We start from the raw sequence: 11,124 nt of genomic DNA, 5'->3' as shown, positions 1-11,124 counted from the left end.
GGCTCTCTGTCTGTTTTTGGTGTATAGAAATGATTGTGATTTCTGCACATTGATTTTGTATCCTGAGACTTTGCTGAATTTGCTTATCAGTTTCAGGAGATTTTGGGCTGAGATGATGGGGCCTTCTAAATATACAATCATGTCATCTGCAAATAGAGACAATTTAGTTTCCTCTTTTCCCAATTGAATACACTTATTTCTTTTTCTTGCCTGATTGCTCTGGCTAGAACTTCCAATACTATATTGAATAGGAGTGATGAGAGAGGGCATCCTTGTCTTGTGCCAGATTTTGGAGGGAATGCTTCCAGTTTTTGCCCATTCAGTATGATATTGGCTGTGGGTTTGTCATAAATAGCTTTTATTATTTTGTGATATGTTCCATTGATACCTAGTTTATTAAGGGTTTTTAGCATAAAGGGCTGTTGAGTTTTGTTGAAGGCCTTCTCTTCATCTACTGAGATAATCATGTGGTTTTTGTTTTTGGTTCTGTTTATGTGATGAATTATGTTGATAGACTTGTGTATGTTGAACCAGCCTTGCATGCCTGGGATGAAGCCTACTTGATCATGATGAATAAGCTTTTTGATTTGCTGTTGCATTCTGTTTGCCAGTATTTTATTGAAGATTTTTGTGTTGATGTTCATCATGGATATTGGCCTGAAGTTTTCTTTTTTAGTTGTGTCTTTGCCTGGTTTTGGTATTAGGATGATGTTGGTCTCATAAAATGAGTTGGGGAAGATTTCCTCTTTTTGTATGTTTGGAAAAGTTTCAGAAGGAATGGTACCAGCTCCTCTTTGTATGTCTGGTAGAATTCGGCTGTAAACCTGTCTTCACCTGGGCTTTTGTTAGTTGGTAGTCTATTAATTGCTGCCTCCACTTCAGCCCTTGTTATTAGTCTATTCAGGGTTTCAACTTCTTCCTGGTTTAGTCTTCAGAGAGTGTAAGTGTCCAGGAATTTATCCATTTCTTCCAGATTTACTGGTTTGTGTGCACAGAGTTGTTTGTAGTAATCTCTGATGGTAGTTTGTATTTCTGTGGAATTGGTGGTGATGTCCCCTTTATCATTTTTTATTGCATCTATTTGGCTCCTCTCTCTTTTCTTTTTTATTAGTCTGGCTAGTTGTCTATTTATTTTGTGGATCTTTAAAAAAAAAAAACAGCTCCTGGATTTGTTGATTTTTTGAAGGCTTTTTTTATCTTCTTCAGTTCTGCTCTGATCTTAGTTATTTCTTATCTTCTGCTAGCTTTTGAGGTTTTTTGATCTTGCTCCTCTAACTCTTTCAATTTTGATGATAGGATGTCAATTTTAGACATTTCCTTGCTCCTCATGTGGGCATTTATTGCTATGAATTTCCCTCTAGACACTGCTTTAAATGTGTCCCAGAGATTCTGGTATGTTGTGTCTTTGTTCTTGTTGGTTTTGAAGGACATCTTTATTTCTGCCTTCATTTCATTGTTTACGCAGTCGACATTCAGGAGCCAGTTTTTCATTTTCCATGAAGTTGTGCAGTTTTGAGTTTGTGTCTTAAGCCTGAGTTCTAATTTGATTGCACTGTGGTCTGAGGGACTGTTTGTTATGATTTCCATTCTTTTGCATTTGCTGAGGAGGGATTTACTTCCAATTATGTGGTCAATTTTAGAGTAAGTGTGATGTAGTGCTGAGAAGAATGTATATTCTGTGGATCTGGGGTTAAGAGTTCTGTAAATGTCTATTAAGTTTGCTTGGTCCAGGTCTGCGTTCAAATCCTGGATTTCCTTGGTAATTTTCTGTCTCATTGATCTGTCCAATATTGACAGTGGAGTGTTAAAGTCTCCCACTATTATTGTGCAGGAGTCTAAGTCTCTTTGTAGGTCCTTAAGGACTTGCTTTATGTATCTGGGTGCCCCTGTATTGGGTTCATATATATTTAGGATAGTTAGTTATTCTTGTTGTATTGATCCTTTTATCAATATGTAATGCCCTTCTTTGTCTCTTTTGATCTTTGTTGGTTTAAAGCCCATTTTATCAGAGACTAGGCTTGCCACCTCTGCTTTTTTTTGCTCTCCATTTGGTTGGTAAATCTTCTTCCATCCCTTTATTTTGAGTCTATGTGTGTCTTTGCATGTGAGTTGGGTTTCCTGAATACAGCACACGGATGGGTCTTGACTTTTTATTCAATTTGCCAGTCTGTGTCTTTTGATTGGGGCATTTAGTTCATTTACATTTAAAGTTAATATTGTTATGTGTCAATTTGATCCTGCCATTTTATTACTGGTTGGTTGTTTGCCCTTTGGTTGGCATGATATCTTCATTGCATCATTGATCTTTACCATTTGGTTCTTTTTTGCAGTGGCTGGTACTGTTTTTCCCTTTCTGTGTTTAGTGCTTCCCTCAGGAGCTCTTGTAGGGCAAGTCTGGTAGTGACAAAATCTCCCAGCAATTGCTTGTCCATAAAGGATTTTATTTCTCCATCACTTATGAAGCTTAGTTTGGCTGGAGGTGAAATTCTGGGTTGTAAGTTCTTTTCTTTAAGGATGTTGAATATTGGCACCCACTCTCTTTGGGCTTGTAGGTTTCTGCTGAGAGATCTGCCATGAGTCTAACATGCTTCCCTTTGTGAGTGACCTGACCTTTCTCTCTGGCTGCCCTTAGTATTGTTTCCTTCATTTCAACCCTGGTGAATCTAAAGATTATGTGCCTTGGGGTTGCTCTTCTAGAGGAGTATCGTTGTGGTGTTCTCTGCATTTCCTGTATTTGAATGTTGGCTTGCCTTGCAAGGTTGGGGAAGTTCTCCTGGACCATATGCTGAAGAGTGTTTTCCAGCTTGGATTCATTCTCCCCGTCATCTTCCAGTACACCAATCAAGTGTAGATTAGGCCTTTTCACATAATCCCATATTTCTTAAAGGCTTTGTTCATTTCTTTTCACTCTTTGTTCTCTTTTCTTGCCTTCTCATTTTGTTTCATTGAGTTGATCTTCAATCTCTGATATTCTTTCATCTGCTTGATCTGTTTGGCTATTGAAACTTGTGTATGCTTCAGAAGTTCTTATACTGTGTTTTTCAGCTCCATCAAGTCGTTTATGTTCTTCTCTAAGCTGGTTATTCTAGTTAGCATTTCATCTAACCTTTTTTCAAGGGTTTTAGTTTCTTTGCATTGGGTTAGAGCATGTTCCTTTAACTCAGGAAGTTTGTTATTATCCATCTTCTGAAGCCTGCTTCTGTCAATTCGTCAAATTCATTCTCCGTCCAGCTTTGCTCCCTTGCTGGTGAAGAGTTGTGATCTCGTGATGGGGGAGAGGCGTTCTGGTTTTTGATGGTTTCACTCTTCTTGCGCTGATTTCTTCCCATTTTGTTGAATTTATATAGTTTTGATCTCAGGTAGCTGCTTGGGGAGGTGGCCTTTCCTTTGTCTGCCTGCAGAGGCGCTGCTGTGCTGCCACAGGTTCAATGGCGCTGCTGCATCTTTTATTTACTCAGGAAAGTTAGGCTGGCTCCTGCAATGGTGGCTGCCCCTCCCCCTGTTGAGCTCGATCGTTCAGGTTGCTCTCTAGGTGCGAAACTCTGGCATGAGAGTTTTTTTCAGTCTGCTGGGCTTTGTCAAGGGTAAGGGCGGAGATCCATCCTGCTGTATGGGCTGCTTCTCTGTTTTTAGTTCCCCTTCCCTCTGTGGGGAGGGTAGATCTAACCAGTTGGCTTTCTGGCTTTCTTGTGGTCAGCCAGTACTTCCACCTAGATCTGTGCTGACAGCCCCCTGCAGCACTGGCAGAAATTGCTATTCTGCCTTGTTTAGGCAGCTCACTGACTCTTTTCAGCCCAGTGAAGATCTGTTCTGTAAGTTGTAAAGGGCTTGGGTGGAGCACTGTATCTGAACCGAAGTCCCAGAAGGGGAGATTCCCCATCCTCCGGTCGGTTGCACACGCCTCCTGGGTGTGGCAGTGCCCCGCCTTGCCTCAACTTGCCCTATTTGGTTTATACCCACTGTCCAACAAGACCCACAAAATGAACCTGGTTCCTCATTTGGAATTGTGGAGACCACTTGGTTTCTGCGTTTCTCTCATTGGGAGCTGCTTTCCGGAGCTGCCTCTCATTTGGCCAACTTGGGATCCTCCCTGATACATATTCTTAAAAAATATCACTTAGAATCAAAGTCTCAACAGGGTTTGTCATTACTATAGTTGTTTACTTATTTGTTTAGTGAAATGCAATGAGCTGATTTAAAAATTTAAATGGAAGCACAAAATGCCAAGAATAGATGAGTATTCTTGAAGAAAACTAAGATAGTATAATTAGCAAGATTTATTATAAAGATATTATAATAGTATAGTATTGGCATAGAAATGGAGAAAAAAATAAAATATAAAAGAATAGAGAGACTCCAAAGAGGTCTACACAGACCCAGACTCCTGGCCCTGTAGATGAGGCGGAAAGAGTGAACTTTTCAACGAACAGTGCTGTAATTAGGAATTCATATTTTAAACTAAAATTATATCCCTAGTTCACACTATGCTCAAACTCATTTAAAGACCTAAATTTAAAAATTTATACAACTTTTTGACAATAATACAGAAAAATCTCTTTGTGGAATTTGTGTAAACAGTTTTTTTACTTGTGATACAAATAGTATTAATCATAGAAAAGATTAATAACTTTGACAACTTTAAGAAGTTGTGTTTATTAAAGTGCATCATAAAAAGAGTGAAAGTGTAGCCCACAGAATGGGAAAAACTATTGGCCACACATGTAATTGACCAAGTTTATATATCTAAAACATGGTGACATACAGAAAATCTGATAGAAAAATGAACAAGAAAATTGAATGAGCACTCATTCAATTGTTGGGGGTTATGTGCCAACCCCGAACACCGAATTCATACCTCAGAGTTTAATTAGCTCTGGGGGGGGGGCGTCTTAAGAAGTTGGAAAAATTTTGATAGGAGATAGTAATATCTCAGTCAAATTAATTTAAATTGTTTACTATTTTCAACTCAGAACTGCCTAAACTGAGGAGTCTTGTTTTGTGTAACAACAAAGAAATGGAATATCTCTGTGGACAATTTACTGATGCCACTGTTTCTTGTTTTGTCCTTTTCCAACTGAATGTAGGATTTGGGTATAATTAAAGGGACACATTGGCTCATATCCTTCTAAGGGCACCCACCCATTTACATTCATAAACTAATTTCCTAGCAGCAGTAGAGTAGTTAAATCTCTCAATGTGACAATATTGAGGTGCCACTGCATGATTCTGCATACAATCGCAATACTATTGTATGAGTGTATACATATATGTAGTTGTCCCTTGGTATCCATGTGGAGATCTGTTCAAGCACCTCCCTCAGACTCCAAAATTTGAGCTTGCTCAAGTCCCTTATATAAAATGGTGCATTTGCATACAACCTGCTCACAACCTTCTGTACACTTTAAATCATCTCTAAATTACTGACAATATTTAACACAATGTAAATGTTATGCAAATAGTTGTTATGCTTTATTTTAAAACGTTTTGTTATTTGTTATTGCCTTTTCCAGATATTTCTTCTTTTTCTTCTTCTTCCTCTTTTTTTTTTTCTTTGAGATGAAGTCTCACTCACTCTCTCACCCAGAAGTGTAGTGGTACAATCTCGGCTCAGTGTAACCTCCACCTCACAGGTTCAACCAACTCTCCTGCCTCAGCCTCCTGAGTAAGCTGAGATTACAGGTGTACGCCACCACCATGCTTGGCTAATTTTTGTATTTTTAGTAGAGATGGGGTATTGTCACGTTGGCCAGGCTGGTCTCGAACTCCTGACCTCAGATGATCCATCCTCCTCAGCCTCCCAAAGTAATGGGATTACAGGCGCTGAGCCACCATAGCTGGCCACTTACCAGATATTTTTGATATGGTTGATTCTATCCATAGATGTGGAACCCATGAGGTGAAGGGCTGACTGTACATGGACACATACATACTTGGTTGGTATCAATATATGAGATTACAATTTTACTTTATCTGTACATTTGGCTAATTGTTTTCAGATAGATTTGTTCTTTTTTTTTTTTTTTTTAAGAACCACAGTAACTTTTATTCTTGTTTACGTGGTATTTTCTGCTAAAAATATAGAATGTTGGTGCCTAGAAGAAAGTGAATGTGTCTTTCCTTTTACTGGATGACTATTACTGAGTAGCCACTGTGTGACAGGTGCTCTTTCAGATGCTTAAAGTCCTTCCACTGGACAACTATTATTGAATAGCCACTCTGTAACCGGTGTTCTCTTAGATACCAAGTTCATTGAGACTCTGAGCAGCTTTTGTTATCTCTCTACTTCCCCCTTGCAGTTGTCCTTGGAGTCTCTTACTCAGATTCAAGATACAAATAATTCTCCAAAGCAAATCACAGGCAACCTGAAGTCTTGCTAGTTGTGCACTACAGGCAACTATCTTATTGTATGAATCGACAATTTTTGCTTTTATCCTATCAACAGCTCCCTGTAAAGCCCCAATTCTCGTCTGCATCATCTGAAGAACACCTTCCAACAACTCAATCCCAGTTGCTTGTGCCAGTAAATCTTCATGTCTTGCAACAACCTGTAAATGTAGTTCTTTGTCCAACTGACTGATTCCTTGGGCAAGTTTTGCTAGTTGTTCAGCAATTACAGCTTGATGAATAGATTGAGAAGTATAAGTCTTTACATCAAAGTCTTCATTTAAAAGTCACTATAACACTCGTTCTGCAAAAGTTCCCGGACTGTTGCTGGAGCCGCTCCAGAGCCTCGAGCCCCGAGGCCAGCCACAGCGGCGCTGCCGTCGCAACCTTCCATGTTGGCAGGTGCCGGCTTGATGTCGTCAGCAGCAGAACAGCCCCGCCCAGGTGGTGACGCAGAATGTCGGCGCCGCCCGCCTAGCCAACCGGTGGTTTTATGCCGGCCTGGAGAGCTGACTTTGAGGCTGCCACTGGGCCAGTCCTGGCTAGGAGCCCCGTGGGTACTTGAGCGTGGGCTCCCAGGGTCCCAGTGCTCTGCGCCCAGCGCACTTAGGGAGCCAAGGCCGCCGGGCCGGCGCTTTCCGCAGCAGCGAGTGCCCCGGCCAAGGAGAAGGTGGGCGCCAGGACGTGGCCGCAGCGCTTATCTGTGAAGCAAGTATTAAACCTCAGAACAGGGTCCGCGCGGTGTAGGGCAGAAGAGCAGACCAGAGCTTTCAGGGAGCTTCGTTTGCCCTCCACACTCACAGGAGTCAGGAGTTAGTTGCTAGATAGCTTTATCTGTTCCACGCCTTGATTGGCACTCCTGGGGTAATAAAAGCCTGCAGGAAATGCTTAGGAAGAAAAGTTTGTGGAGATGAACAGTGAAGAGAATTAGGGAGAGTCGACGAAGAAGGAAGACTGAACCATAAAAGGACAAATAAAACTGTCTCTACCCTCCTGATTTGTTCTATTTTAGTCTGCCATAACTCAGTTTTTGGTAAGTGATCTGTTGCTGCCAGTTGTCCACTAGAACAACTCTATATTAATTCAGATATGATATTGCAAATATTGGATAGAATATTACATCAATCTCAGAGCCAAATCACTGAAAGTAGTGCAGAAATTACCTGTGTACCTAGGCATTTGATTCTGCAGCCTTTCAAGATTTTGAGCAGAACTTGAGGTTGCTTTGAGTGCTCCCAACCTAGATGAAGGTCCCCATTCTCTAACTGTAAAGCATGGCCAAAGCAGCAACTTACCTAGATCATGCCTTGATAGGAAACTTGAGTGCAGATATTCAAAAGAAGTAAAAGCCCATGAGGTTAGAGAGACTCCAGTTTTAAGGGTAGGGTCAGAATTCCCTGGTCATGCCTCCATTTGATGAAACAATTATTGACCCAGGTATGGATGAAATCCTGATGAACTGGGTTTTATTGTGCTTCCTCATATCCTTTTTTTTTTCTTTTTGCATTTTTTTGGCAGAGTTATTATTAGCCTTAACCATTTTGAGGCTAGGGATCCTACCCTAACTCAGTTTTTGGTAAGTGGTCTGTGGCTCCTGATGTCCTTTTGTGAGTATTGTTTTGTTTTGCGGTTCTTTTCAAAGCAGGGTCTGGAGGCATGTGGTGCAACCTAGGAGGAGATCTGAAGCGACCGAGTGTCCTTCTGTGTGGTATGAGCCAAATGAAAGGCAGCTGTACTGTGGCCTGAAGAACTCTGGGGAAGCTAATTTTTCTTTTCTCCAGTGGAAGGCCACTAATTTATGCATATCCCAGAGAATTAGGTTGGAGAATCTTGTCCAAATATCGAGTGGTCTACCTCTAGTAGCTTACCAATCTGTGTACCTCTTTCTTAGAAAGGGGAGCCTAAGAGAAGAAAGGTAATATAGATATTTCTTTGTAGTCTAGACATTGCTATGGCCAAAAACATCTCATTCTGTGAAGGCTACTGGCTTTTATACTTTTAATAATCATTTATTTTATGAAAGCCATAAATTTAATGAGATGTTGTTTATAGCTTTATATATTTAATTGATGAAAATGAATCTCTGGTGCATGCCAAGAGTCGAAGTCTATTTTAGCACAATATTATAAAATAAAGAGTAGGTGATTTTGTTTCCCTCACACTAAAAGTAAATTGTTTTGGGAAATTTTTATGGATAACACAAGTAGAGAGCATATTGACCAGTCAATTGCTTCACAGGAAGGGTAATATAAATATCTCTTTTAAATTAAAACCAGGGCAGAGATTGTGTTTGCCATGATGGGAACAATTTCAGTGTTTCAGTTGATGATCAGGAGCTGTAAGATTTTCTAAGTGGCCACAAGGGAGAGACAAAGAACAAAGATTGTATGCAGGTGACACAGAACTTAAAATGTCTAGGGTTCATTCAAATAAGAGTGACTTTAATCCGTTTAGTAGTGCCTATTATTCCATTTCAACAATATTTGTGAACAGTAGGAGCTCTGACAATCCCATCTGGTGTGACCAGCCACTAAGGCTTTATTTTTTTCCTGAAACTGTTTCAGAATATTAATTGTCAAACAAGTCAGGAATTATAAGGCACTCGGGGAGGAAATATAGGCAGGGTCATTTTAAATATAGGTAGAGTCATCTTTAAGTCTGGCCACTGTGACTCATGCCTGTAATCCCAGCACTTTGGGAGGCTGAGGCAGGCAGATCACTTGAGACCAGGAGTTCAAGACCAGCCTGGCCAATGTGGTCAAACACTGTCTCTATTAAAAATACAAAAGTTAGCCTGGCATGGTGGCACACACTTGTATTCCCACCTATTTGGGAGGCTAAGGCAGAAAAATTACTTGAATGCAGGAGGCAGAGACTGCAGTGAGCTGAGTTTGCACCACTGCACTCCAGCCTGGGCGGCAGAGCAGACTCCAAAAATAAATGAAACCAACAAAAACACACCACTTCTTTAAAACTTAAAAGTGACCATTATTACTTCCCAAAAGTACAGTTACTAGAACTAATAACCCATAAAAACATATGTGGTCCCTTGTCCAAAGCTCTCAGACACGATGATGGGAGTTGGGACATCCTTAAAAATGAGAAAAACCTTGAGTGTAAGACCCACTTCCTCTAAGACTGCATCAAGCTCTTATTTTGAGGTGTGGGATATTTAAAACCCTCCTGTCTAGGTTGAACACAGTCTTGGTATTGGAAAAGAAATGAATTCTATATCCTGAGCAAAGTGATCCTTGGATGAATGACCTTTATTCTTAAGTAGGTGCTTTTTGTGTGACTGGAAATAACCTGTTTGGTTTGAGCAGTTTGACTCTGCTTGCTGTGTGATTCAGTAGTCATACACATAGTCTAATGCAGGCAGAGTTATAGGCAATGGCAGATCCCGTAACTGTGTAGGACAGTAAGTTGGCTGAGAGTGTGGTCTCCAACTTGCAGGGTTGGAAATGTGGCTTCACTGCTCACTAGTTCTTGGCAAAATGAAGAGACCAACCAAACCAAGCCCATGTCCTGTACCATAGGGATTGGACAAAAATATATAGTCCAAGAGAAATCATAAGAACTAGCTCCAAAGTGAGACAAGCTAGATTCAGTATCTATCCTACTGTTTATAAGCACTTTTCTATTAATAATTTTTCTAGACTTAGAACTGTGAAATTATAGAAGTAAATGTCTCAGAAATCATGAATTATTTTTATCATTGGCAGCATATTAGTTTCTGTGAATAGACAAAATGTGGCCAAACAACATATAAAAAATGCTCATCATCACTGGTCATTAGAGAAAGGCAAATCAAAACCACAATGAGATACCATCTCACGCCTGTTAGAATGACTATTATTAAAGAGTCAGGAAACAGCTGATGTTGGTGAGGCTGTGGAGAAACAGGGATGCTTTCACACTGTTGGTGGGAATGTAAATTAGTTAAACCATAATGGACAACAGTGTGATGATTCCTCAAGGATCTAGAACCAGAAATACCATTTGACCCAGCAATCCCACCACTGGGTATATACCCAAAGAATTACAAATCATCCTACTATAAAGACACAGGCACATGTATGTTTATTTTTTGCAGCATTATTTACAATATCAAAGACTTGAAACCAGCTCAAATGCTTATCAGTGATAGACTGTATAAAGAAAATGTGGTACAGATATACTGTGGAATAATATGCAGCCATAAAAAAGTATGAGTTTATTTTTTCTTGCAAGGACATGATGAAGCTGGAAGCTATCATTCTCAGCAAACTAACACGGGAACAGAAAACCAAACACCACATGTTCTTACTCGTAAGTGGGAGATGAACAATGAGAACACATGGATACAGGGAAAGCAACGTTACACACCAGGGCTTGTCAGGGGATTGCGGAGAAGGGGAGGGAGAGCATTAGGACAAATACCTAATGCATGCAGGGCTTAAAACCTAGATGATGGGTTGATAGGTGCAGCAAACCACCATGGCACCTGTATACCTATGTAACAAACCTGCACATTCTGCACATGTATCCCAAATCTTAATGAAAAAAAACAAACGCACACCAGTTCAGGAGATGAATTTCCTGGGCTCAAATCCCTTCTCTACCCAAGGCTGGATTACCCAAAGGCAGACAAATGACATGCTGAAGCAGGTAGAAAATCAGACACTAACACCTTTTTGGAAGTGAAATTTGTTACTGAATGAAAATTCAGTAGTAAACATCAGAAAAATCCAGACTTCGTTG

The 11,124-nt window shown here is 40.3% G+C and overlaps 1 pseudogene; it reads right to left on the bottom strand.

Annotated features, from left to right (window-relative positions):
• Window positions 1–6,233: 6,233 nt before the first annotated feature.
• On the bottom strand, window positions 6,234–6,780 carry LOC116528032 (annotated as a pseudogene).
• Window positions 6,781–11,124: the final 4,344 nt, after the last annotated feature.

This window comes from Sapajus apella, unplaced genomic scaffold (assembly GCF_009761245.1).
Source record: "Sapajus apella isolate SASKATOON/1434 unplaced genomic scaffold, GSC_monkey_1.0 scaffold56, whole genome shotgun sequence".
NCBI lineage: Eukaryota > Metazoa > Chordata > Mammalia > Primates > Cebidae > Sapajus > Sapajus apella.
Note: the sequence above shows the minus strand (reverse complement) of the source record. Positions and strands in the feature narration are given on the sequence as shown.